This window comes from Coregonus lavaretus, assembly GCF_964263955.1.
Source record: "Coregonus lavaretus genome assembly, chromosome: 31".
NCBI lineage: Eukaryota > Metazoa > Chordata > Actinopteri > Salmoniformes > Salmonidae > Coregonus > Coregonus lavaretus.
The window spans coordinates 36,009,342-36,020,802 of record NC_140018.1 but is presented as its reverse complement, the minus strand read 5'-3'; the positions used below and the strand labels follow the sequence as shown (position 1 = coordinate 36,020,802).

At 46.1% G+C, this 11,461-nt stretch overlaps 1 pseudogene across 1 annotated transcript; it reads right to left on the bottom strand.

Moving 5' to 3' along the window:
* Positions 1-3,367: 3,367 nt before the first annotated feature.
* LOC311107186 (reticulon-4-interacting protein 1 homolog, mitochondrial-like) lies at positions 3,368-11,216 on the bottom strand (annotated as a pseudogene). Its single transcript has 6 exons — positions 11,198-11,216; positions 10,584-10,707; positions 10,141-10,189; positions 9,770-9,911; positions 6,732-6,824; positions 3,368-3,535 (listed from the first exon to the last, which is right to left on the bottom strand). The product of its transcript is annotated as a reticulon-4-interacting protein 1 homolog, mitochondrial-like (transcript).
* Positions 11,217-11,461: the final 245 nt, after the last annotated feature.

Sequence of the window (11,461 nt, the reverse complement as noted above, 5' to 3'; positions counted from 1 at the left end):
CACTCCGCCAACCCTGATGTTCTAGCAGTGTCTGAATCCTGGCTTAGGAAGTCCACCAAAAATTCAGAAATGTCCATCCCCAACTACAACATTTTCCGTCTCGATAGAATTGCTAAGGTTGCAATCTACTGTAGAGATAGCCTGCAGAGCTCTATCGTACTATCCAGGTCAGTGCCCAAACAGTTTGAGCTTCTACTTCTAAAAATCCACCTTTCCAGAAATAAGTCTCTCACTGTTGCCGCTTGCAACAGATCCCCCTCAGCCCCGAGCTGTGCCCTGGACACCATATGTGAACTGATTGCCCCCCATCTATCCTCAGAGTTCGTACTGCTTGGTGACCTAAACTGGGATATGCTTAACACCCCGGCCAACCTACAATCTAAAATAGATGCCCTCAATATCAATATCATCCTGACAAATGTACCCTCTAAATACACCTCCGCTGTCTTCAACCAGGATCTCAGCGATCACTGCCTTATTGCCTGCGTCCATTAATGGGTCCGCGGTCAAACGACCACCCTCATCACTGTCAAATGCTCCCTAAAACACTTTAGCGAGCAGGCCTTTCTAATTGACCTGGCCCGGGTATCCTGGATGGATATTGACCTCATTCCATCAGTAGAGGATGCCTGGTTGTTCTTTAAAAGTGCTTTCCTCTCAATCTTAAATAAGCATGCCCCATTCAAAAAACTCAGAACTAATACAGATATAGCCCCTGGTTCTCCTCAGACTTGACTGCCCTTGACCAGCACAAAAACATCCTGTGGCGTACTGCATTAGCATCGAACAGCCCCCGCGATACGCAACTTTTCAGCGAAGTCAGTAACCAATATACACAATCAGTTAGGAAAGCAAAGGCTAGCTTTTTCAAACAGAAATGTGCATCCTGTAGCACTAACTCCAAAAAGTTTTGGGACACTGTAAAGTCCATGGAAAATAAAAGCACCTCCTCCCAACTGCCCACTGCACTGAGGCTAGAAACACTGTCACCACCGATAAATCTACAATAATCGAGAATTTCAACAAGCATTTTGCTACGGCTGGCCATGCTTTCCACCTGGCTACCACTACCCCGGCCACCAGGTCTGCACCCTCCGCTGCCGCTTGCCCATGCCCAATGTGTCAAAACAGAGGGCCTGTTGTCTGGACCTCTGGCCGTCTCTATGGGTGTGCCACAGGGTTCAATACTCGGGCCGACTCTATTCTGTGTGTATATCAGAGGAAGGCCCTCAAAATTGTCAAAGACTACAGCCACCCTAGTCATAGACTGTTCTCTCTGCTACCGCACGGCAAGCGGTACAGGAGTGCCAAGTCTAGGTCCAAAAGACTTCTCAACAGCTTCTACCCCCAAGCCATAAGACTCCTGAACAGCTAATCATGGCTACCCGGACTATTTGCACTAGGCCTCCCCACCCCATCCTTTTTACGCTGCTGCTACTCTGTTAATTATTTATGCATAGTCACTTTAACTCTAACCACATGTACATATTACTTCAACTACCTCAACTAGCCGGTGCCCCCGCACATGGACTCTGCACCGGTACCCCCCTGTATATATAGCCTCCCTACTGTTATTTTATTTTACTTCTGCTCTTTTTTTCTCAACACTTTTTTTGTTGTTGTTTTATTTTTACTTTTTTGTTAAAATAAATGCACTGTTGGTTAAGGGCTGTAAGTAAGCATTTCACTGTAATGTCTGCACCTGTTGTATTCGGCGCATGTGGCCAATAAAATGTGATTTGATTTGATTTGATATCTTGCTGCTGGTGAAGCTAGGATCCACCTCTATGCGGACAAGACCATTTTGTATACATCTGGCCCTTTATTGGACACTGTGTTAACAAACCTCCAAACGAGCTTCAACGTCATACAACACTCATTCCGTAGCCTCCAACTGCTCTTAAACACTAGTAAAACTAAATGCATGCTCTTCAACCGAATGCTGCTTGCACCCGCCCACCCGACTAGAATCACTACTCTCGGCGGGTCTGACCTAGAGTATGTGGACAACTACAAATACCTAGGTGTCTGGTTAGACTGTAAACTCTCCTTCCAGACTCACATTAAGCATCTCCAATCAAAAGTTAGATCTAGAATCGGCTTCCTATTTCGCAACAAAGCCTCCTTCACTCATGCTGCAAAACATGCCCTCGTAAAACTGACTATCCTACCGATCCTTGTCTTCGGCGATGTCATTTACAAAATAGCCTCCAACACTCTACTCAGCAAATTGGATGTAGTCTATCACAGTGCCATCCGTTTTGTCACCAAAGCCCCATATACTACCCACCATTGTGACCTGTTGCTCTTGTTGGCTGGCCCTCATTACATATTCGTCGCCAAACCCACTGGCTCCAGGTCATCTATAAATCACTGCTAGGCAAATCCCCGTCTTACCTTAGCTCACTGGTCACCATAGCAACACTCACCCGTAGTCTGCGCTCCAGCAGGTATATCTCACTGGTCATCCCCAAAGCCAACACCTCCTTTGGCCGCCATTCCTTCCAGTTCTCTGCTGCCAATGACTGGAACGAACTGCAAAAATCTCTGAAGCTGGAGACTCTTATCTCCCTCACTAACTTTAAGAGTCAGTTGTCTGAGCAGCTTACCGATCACTGCACCTGTACACAGCCATTCTGAAATTAGCCCACCCAACTACCTCATCCCCATATTGTTATCTATTCAGCTAATTTGCACCCCATTATCTCTATTTGCACATCATCTTTTGCACATCTATCATTCCAGTGTTAATAAGAAATTGTAACTATTTTGCACAATGGCCTATTTATTGGCTTACCTCCATAACTTACTACATTCGCACACACTGTATATATATTTAATTTTTTTGTTTTTGACTTTATGTTTTGTTTATCCCATGTGTAACTCTGAGTTGTTGTTTTTATCGCACTGCTTTGCTTTATCTTGGCCAGGTCGCAGTTGTAAATGAGAACTTGTTCTCAACTGGCTTACCTGGTTAAATAAAGAAAAAATATTTGGTGACATTTTAGTCAACGCTCTTATCCAGAGTGACTTACAGTTAGTGAGTGCACACATTATTTTCTTTATCTTTTTTCCATAGTGGCCCCCCATGGGAATCAAACCCACAACCCTGGCGTTGCAAACGCCATGCTCTACCAACTGAGCTACATCCCTGCCGACCATTCCCTCCCCTACCCTGGGCCAATTGTGCACCGCCCCATGGGTCTCCCGGTTGTGGCCGGCTACGACAGAGCCTGGATTCGAACCAGGATCTCTAGTGGCACAGCTAGCACTGCGATGCAGTGCCTTAGACCACTGCGCCACTCGGGAGGCTATTTTAAAATATTTAGTACAGTTTTATCTAAAAAGGATAACTTTTTAATTATGTTTATATTTTTCTGAAATTCACTGAAAAGGATGGTTCTCCCCTTCCTCCACTGGTCAAGAAAGAATTCAGCATTCTACAGGTCTTCCCCTTGGCATGACCCCCCTCCAGTTTCTGGAAGGCCTGCGGCACCTGGGAGAATTGGAACGTGGCCTCCACAACCGGAAGGATCTAGGGAAGGACACAACACCGAGTGAGGGTCTGTACACACACAGAGAGTAAAAACACAATTCATGAATAGATACCTCACGGAAACCTCACAGACTTGCTTGTTTTTGCTGCAAGCTGTATGTACGGGCCTCAACCAACCAAACCAATACATACTGCACTAGCTATAATCTCTTGTGGACAGACTAAATATATATCTATCTATATATATATATATATATATATATATATATATATATATATATATATATATATATGGTAATTGACATCTGACCAAATTATGCAAGATTTTAGTTCTGGGTTAACCGAGATTACACTACAGATGTAGGATCTTAATTTGATCACTCTTTTGTTACTGAGAATATTCCTACAGAGCAGAAAATCCAAATTTGTAGTACATTCAAGGTTTAAAAAGTATTCTTAAGTTTGTAATTACCACTTTAAAATGTCAGACTTGATTTGCCCTGACAAAAATGTATTTTCCTGCTGTAGCAAACTAGATCAAATTAAGATACGGCGTCTGTAGTTATAACGCTGAACAGATTACTAATCCATGACTATCTATGAATACAACTGGGAATCCTACAAACACTCTCCTTCATTATCTCCCCCCCCCACCACTCATGCCAAATCATCTCGAAATTAATGCACAACCGTCAACAAAAAAATTAGCGAGGGAGGGAGGAAGAGAGGGAGGGGCTGATGTTAAAAATCTGATGAGGCTAGACAATCCTGTGCCCCCCACCCTCCCAACATGTTATTCTCATCAGCATCTCTTGTCATTAACAATGAATGAACCGGGTACTGGCGTCACAGTGAGAGACCAGCCATCCGGCTGAGTCTGACAGGGGTTGGGGAGTGTGAGTTGTGTGTGTGTCTGTGTGAGTGCGTATGCGTATGCGACCATGTGTGGGTATATCTGTGTGCGTGTGTGTGCATGGATTCCCGTCACCAGCCCGGCAAGCCAGCTCCCCAAAATGCTGTGCTGTCCCTATAAGCCCTGGGACAAAGAGCTATGGATTACACCCATGATGGGAGGGGGGGGGGGGGATGTTGTTCGCTTTAGCGAATGGCTGCTCAGCACTGTTGAAAACCCATTCACTGTTAATATATGACTCATAGCCAACCACGCACCGACACAGGGGAATGTTCACACACACACAAAGACACAGGGGGACTCTGAATATCGCAGTGCTCCCTTCCTTTACTGTATAAACATTTTATTTTGACTATTCATGTTGTTTAACCCGTCGTCATAGAATATCCTCTCACAACCCCCCTCTCCATTATGGTTGACAACATGCAGTGTGGTTGACATGGTAGAGCATGCAGTGTGGTTTACATGGTAGAGCATGCAGTGTGGTTGAAATGGTAGAGCATGCAGTGTGGTTGACATGGTAGAGCATGCAGTGTGGTTGACATGGTAGAGCATGCAGTGTGGTTGAAATGGTAGAGCATCAAGTGTGGTTGAAATGGTAGAGCATGCAGAGTGGTTGACATGGTAGAGCATGCAGTGTGGTTGAAATGGTAGAGCATCAAGTGTGGCTGACATGGTAGAGCATGCAGTGTGGTTGATATGGTAGAGCATGCAGTGTGGTTTACATGGTAGAGCATGCAGTGTGGTTGACATAATAGAGCATGCAGTGTGGTTGAAATGGTAGAGCATCAAGTGTGGCTGACATGGTAGAGCATGTAGTGTGGCTGGCATGATAGATCATCAAGTGTGGTTGACATGGTAGAGTGTGCAGTATGGCTGGCATGATAGATCATCAAGTGTGGTTGACATGGTAGAGCATGCAGTGTGGTTGACATGGTAGAGCATGCAGTGTGGTTTACATGGTAGAGCATGCAGTGTGGTTGAAATGGTAAAGCATGCAGAGTGGTTGACATGGTAGAGCATGCAGTGTGGTTGAATTGGTAGAGCATGCAGTGTGGTTGAAATGGTAGAGCATCAAGTGTGGCTGACATGGTAGAGCATGCAGTGTGGTTGATTTGGTAGAGCATGCAGTGTGGTTTACATGGTAGAGCATGCAGTGTGGTTGAAATGGTAAAGCATGCAGAGTGGTTGACATGGTAGAGCATGCAGTGTGGTTGAAATGGTAGAGCATGCAGTGTGGTTGAAATGGTAGAGCATCAAGTGTGGTTGACATGGTAGAGTGTGCAGTGTGGCTGGCATAATAGAGCATGCAGTGTGGTTAAAATGGTAGAGCATCAAGTGTGGCTGACATGGTAGAGCATGTAGTGTGGCTGGCATGATAGAGCATCAAGTGTGGTTGACATGGTAGAGTGTGCAGTGTGGCTGGCATGATAGATCATCAAGTGTGGTTGACATGGTAGAGTGTGCAGTGTGGCTGGCATGATAGAGCATCAAGTGTGGTTGACATGGTAGAGTGTGCAGTGTGGCTGGCATGATAGAGCATCAAGTGTGGTTGACATGGTAGAGTGTGCAGTGTGGCTGGCATGATAGAGCATCAAGTGTGGTTGATATGGTAGAGTGTGCAGTGTGGCTGTCACGACTTTCGCCGAGGCTGCCTCCCCTCCTTGTTCGGGCAGGTTTCGGCGTTCGTCGTCACCGGCTTACTAGCTACTGCCGCTCCCATTCTCATCACTCCACTTGTCTTGTCTTGTCAATCACACACACACCTGGTGCTCATCCTCTAATTAGTCTGTGTATAAGTGTTCCCTCTGCCCCCTTGTCTTTGTGAGTGATTGTTCTATGTGGGAGGAGAGTAGCTCGGTTGAGATACTCTCTCATTTATTTTGCCAGGGTTGATTTTCCCCTGTTTCATTACATTTATTGTATTTTCTGAGACTGTGTTTGGTCAGGGAGGATTGTTTCCCCTGTACCTGTTTCGATTGCCGTTGTAGGCGCATTCTATGTCTGGAAGGAATACATCTGCATCCGGTTATTTTACTCCTGCACCTGACTCCGTCCATCATTCACCACAGTGGCTGGCATTGTAAAGCATCAAGTGTGGTTGACATGGTAGAGTGTGCAGTGTGGCTGGCATGGTAGAGCATCAAGTGTGGTTGACATGGTAGAGTGTGTATTATATTTGTTTGTTTATGTTTGTTTGTTTGTTTTTATATTTCTCAGGGATAATGCACAACATACATATACCTATCAATCTGGCTAATACCAATCTCTAGAAATGAGTCACTGTATGATGCAATAGACTAGAGAAGGCAGTAGCAGTACCTTTCCTGCATCCACCAGCTGGCTGACCTCGTCCAACGCAAGGCTGTCTGGGGCATAGAACCCCAAGCGGTAGAACACTCCGTTACACATGTTCTGAGAGGGTGGGAGAGAGAGAGTGAGGGAAACATATATTAGAGAGAGTGGAAGGTCAAGATTCTACCCGAGTGTAACTCAATTCAATACATCTGTATTGTCCCCAAAGGCCACATTGCATGAAAACCTACAAACAGACACAGGACTATATATAAAGAGCAAACGCAAATGCTAGTGGAATCAATGTCCTTGATAATTACTGTTTAGTAGCACAAGGGCAGTACTATGTACTGTACTAGACACATCCTATACAACACTGCATAACCACACAATAAAGCTTAGTTAACACATGTTGGCATTTTACTATGTGTCTGTAGGAATAAGTGAAAGTGCTAGCCTGGTCCCAGATCTGTTTGTGCTGTCATGTCAACTCCTTGTAATGGCAAACATGACAAGTCATTGTCCTGACATGATGGCACAAACAGATCAGGGACCAGGCTATGAAAGTGCCACTTGTGTTCTAGACTAGTGATGCTGTGTTGGGCCACTAGAGGTCCCCATCGGGCTGTGCTCGCTCAGGTACAGTGTCCAGCTCCAGCTCCAGCCTGTCTGAGCCCCCAGGGTGTTCCAGTGTGACTCATGCTTCAGCCCCGCGGTCACCTGGTATGGCCAGCCGGCTGCTCACACAAACAATAGGATCCTGAGCCGGAAGCTTGGCGGGAAACACACACACACACACACACACAGGCATTTAGAGCTCTGGCTGCCTAAAAACTGCCATTTCAGCAGCCATGTGTCTGTGACATAGATACACACACAAACGCACACAGACACAAACAGACAGAGAGACAGACACACACACACTAGTGACTAGTGTAACTCACTGCCAGAGTCATTGCCCTTTCCTACCAAGCTTGTGCTGCTCAGGAGGACCACATACACAGTCCCCTAAGCAGCAGCCTCACCCTGTTCCAAACCATCCATCGATTTAGTTCGCCCCAACAAACCCATCACACCTAGGCTATTCCACATGCACTCCACAAACAGCCCATCTGCACGTAATGGGCACACACACACTCACAGAGAGACGAACACACACACAGTACAGAAACAAACACAGGCGGATTCCTCCTCTTACCCAATCGAATTTCTTCCTCAGGAAAACGATTAGATTTGACACCCTGCGGGGTTATTTCCACTGATGAAGCACAAACCATATTGAAGGCATGTGATGCTATCTACTGTATATAAAGCCAAGTCAGGACAGAACATGTCATGACTCCCTCTGTATGTCTGTTGCACATCCATCCACTCAGCTGACGTACTACAGGCAAAACACGTGGGCTAGTATTCACAAAGCACCTGAGAGTAGGAGTGCTGATCTAGATTAATAATATTACATGGACAGGGGGGCACCTGATCCTAGATCAGCACCCTTACTCTGAGACACTTTATGAATACAGGCCCCGGAGGAAGCAGTCTCATGGTGCTTACTGCCCCACCCTGGCCAAACTGGGGGGTTTCACATATATTGTTTTCACACTATCGTAATGTCCTGGCACAGATCTTTTCTTTTCACATTGTCTTTAACAGCATGGTTCCAGCAACTATGTTGGATGCGTAACCAGGCCAGTGCAGTACAGCTCAGCAGTGTGAAAAGGGGTGTTAGGCTTAATGCCCCTGTAACCCCCACCCAGATAGAGGGGTGTGGTCGGTTGGTTTAGCCAAGTTACAATAAAGGCTTTTAAAACGTTTAGATTGCCTTCATATGTTAGGACATTTTGCCCTTACGCGTATGTAGCGGAGGTGAGTCGGACTCACGCTCTCGTGATGAGGTAGCCCTGCTTGCAACTTTTTTCTTGGTCTAATGTTGAAGACGTTGGTTTCCCATGTTGTCCAGGATCACGTCAAACCTTAAGGGGGAAGGAACACAGGGAGACAGATAACTGGTGATAAAAAAAAGTCTAATACCGTTTTCCCACTATTGTGCCAACCAGACACACACTGGGCTGGCTCGAGTATTTATTTTCACTTTGTCCTTTCCAGCACGGTTCCAGCAAAGATGGAGGATGCGTAACCATGTCAGCGCAGTAGAGAACGTCTTGATTAATTACTGTAAAAAGGGTAAGCAGATGAGGACAGAAAAGGAGGAAGAGAGGGAGAAAGAGAGAGATAGAGACAGAGAGACAGGAGGAAAGGACAGAGAGAGATAATCCGATCCACAACAACACACCACTCAAGATGGTCTTTACTGCTATAGCCTTCATGCTATCTAACAGACAAATAAACAACTTAACCTGAAGATAAACTGAGACATCTAGCCAAGCCTAAGTGATTGAAGTGTGTTTCTTAGTAATCTCTGTATGTCTCTACTCAGGGCCACTGAGGCAAGGTTAACAGGGTTTATCCTGATCAGCCCCACATAGGAGGGCATTTAGCCTCCCACTGTAGTCCTTGAGCCATGTCACCATAGAAACCAGGAAGTGAATCAGCGGGCAGGTGTGCGAAAGTTGTTTATGATGTTGGCCAGGTAGGGTGTTTGGGGGGGTGGGTTTGTGGGGGAGACGATATCCGAGCGCAATCATGACTGTATATCATTAGATTGGAACTTCGTAGCTAGCTACTCTCACAATGAGAAATATGTATGTTAAGGAATCAGATCTAGAGGAGAATCTCAATGGATGAAATTGGGTTTATTTGAGGGAAATTACATGTTCTCTTTGAGGCACTCTTTAAATGTTGTGGCCCTGTGTCTCAGTTGACACATCATGGGGTTGTTTACATGATCCAAGGATTTGGGTTGTGTTCATTAGGCACCAAACTGAAAATAATTGACAAAATCAGGGAGGGATTACCTGTATAAGAAACACACATTTTTGTTTTCTGTTGCAAAACATTTTTAAAAATGTTCCGTTACATGCCCTAATTATGAACATGACCCAGCTTTGGACTTTCCCTCATACATACAAACACACACACTTGTACATTATTCCAACGAACAAAACCCACTTCTCCAGCTGTCCAAGCTCTGCGGCCACGTCTCCTGCCGTGTAGTCCACCACTTCATATGCCCCCAGACCCCTCACGAGCCCCTCGGAATTATGGGAGCAGGTCACTGTTCACGTGGGCTCCCCAGGCCTTCAACAGCTACGGAGGAAACAGACCACTCTGTGTGTGTGTGTGTGTGTGTGTGTGTGTGTGTGTGTGTGTGTGTGTGTGTGTGTGTGTGTGTGTGTGTGTGTGTGTGTGTGTGTGTGTGTGTGTGTGTCTGCGTGTATACTCGTTGTGATTGCTGAAGGTCACCACTTGTGCTGGTTTGAGAACAGTGTTGAGTGTCGGTGCTATCTGCTACTGGTCATATCAGAAGTGTCCTTACCTGGATGGAGAACTTCCCAACACCACCTGAGGCTCCGGTGATAAGAACTCTGAGGGAAGAGAGAGAGAGAGATCAGACAAGGTCAGCATTCATAGAGGGAAGAGGATCCATTAATTTTCAGTGTAGCACATGTAGCAGACGTAGTAGTATCACTGGCTGTTTTTGCCGAGCACCAGAGCGAGCATCGTGCAGCAGTGACGTCATCCCGCATGAGACCTAAAGCAGTGTCACTCTCAATCAAACAAGACCATGGTTTTGGTATAGTGATTGGTTAGAATGCTGCTTTGGAAGTGCAAAGTGTTGTTGTTGGGCAGAAGGTCTCGGGTTTGAGTCCAAATTGGGAGAGGGTGGGGACCTACTGTTACACACAGCACAGGGCAGGTGCGATGCCTGCGAGGGCGTATTTGGTAATGTATGGACATGTGTGTGTGTGTGTTACTTGCCATTTGTTAGCACAAGTGTCTCTGCACAGGCAGCCCGCATTGACCAGGGCAGTCAATGCCGTGGTGGCCACGTAGGGGATGGACGCCACCTCCGTGTGACTCACAGCCTTGATTTGGGGGAGACCTAGGGTGGGAGGGCACACACACAGACACAGTCACACACACACAGACACACACATTTATTGATTCATACAAGGACATTTCACACACCCACATGCACAAACCCACACATAGGATAATTCATAGAAGGACGTAGACATACACTCTCACACACATCCACGGAAAAACACACATCTGTCCGTTCTTAACTGTTACTTTCCCTCCCTTCTCCCCTTCCTTTTGTTTTAGGCAATGATGGGAAAGTGGAACTACTGGAGTTGCTGCGAGGACAGGACAACAGGACAGGACAGCTTGCTGAGAAGTGCCAAACAAATGATGCACCCCACAACTCACAGGCACAGTGAGCACACAGAGGCCAGTTTGTCTGGTTAGCCTAATTGCTGCTTTTGCTGGCTCACGGAACTGTGAGTCTTAATTAATTATGCACACTTCGTTGCAATATGATTATATGTTCACATAAAACACTTGTGCCTCTTCCAAGTTGTATTTTTTACATGTTTTCTCCCAGTTCATGCGATCAGAGCCGGATTAAGCAGGGGCTCACAGGGGCTGAAGCCCCTTGGCCCAGGCCCGTGGGGGGGGCCCAAGAGGCAGCAAAAAGGACATTTATACAGTATATATTATATATATAGTACATATATTTTTTTTACTGCAACTGCCAACCACAGAAGGATTCAGGAGCCCGCTCTCAATTAATGTAGACAGCCTGCTGCTGCCGCTCTGCTAATCGTCAGATGGGGGGAGGAGAGGAAGTATGG